The following is a 922-nucleotide window of genomic DNA, read 5'->3' as shown; positions in this document are numbered from 1 at the left end:
TATATATTATTATATACATGTTTATTATTTTATTATTATTTTTTTATTTTTGTAGTGTGCGTTATTATACATATATCTTTGTAAATCAAAGGAAATCGGAAAAAAAAAAAAATATCAAGAGAATAAAAAATGAGAACATTAACTAAAAGGAAATAACTAATGGTATATATGTATGTATAATTTAATATATATATATATATAACAATATCATTATTTATTGAATCGTTTTATAAATGAGATTAATAAAAAAGTTTACAAAGCATAGACTTTTAAATCTTTTGTTCACATAATTGAAAATATAAGATAAAATAATTAAACATATATATATATATATATATATATATTTGTATATATCCCTTTTTGAAAAAATTTGTGTTTCCTTTAGAGATTCATCCAATATATATATATTTATATTCTCTTATATTTATTTGTATTCTTTATAAAAGCATTTAACTTCAATTTTACCTAAGGATGTTATATATTTCCATTGAAATAAGCATATATTGTATATAGATAGCTGATTTTTTTAAATAAATATTATTATATTATTTAATGATATACAATTAATAAATTTATTTCATGAGATAATAAACTTTAACTTTTAAATTTAAAGAATATGAAAGTTAATTAAAATGGATACACATATATATATATATATATATATAATATTTATTCTATTCTCATTTTAAAATAAAAAAAATTATGACTTGTTCAGGTTACACATTTACACATAAAATAAGAAAAAAAAAATTATCGTATATATTATATACATATAATATAATTTTTTTTTATTTTATTATGTGGACATTTTAGAATTATAGTTATAGTTAAAATTGTCTTTATTTTTTTATGTATTTCTTTTATGTTTAAAACAACTTATTTAGAAAGAATTATTTTAAAAATAAAAATATTCCATTTGTAA

The sequence above is a fragment of the Plasmodium reichenowi genome, chromosome 10 (genome assembly GCF_001601855.1).
Source record: "Plasmodium reichenowi strain SY57 chromosome 10, whole genome shotgun sequence".
Lineage (NCBI taxonomy): Eukaryota > Apicomplexa > Aconoidasida > Haemosporida > Plasmodiidae > Plasmodium > Plasmodium reichenowi.
This window is presented reverse-complemented; position numbering follows the sequence as displayed.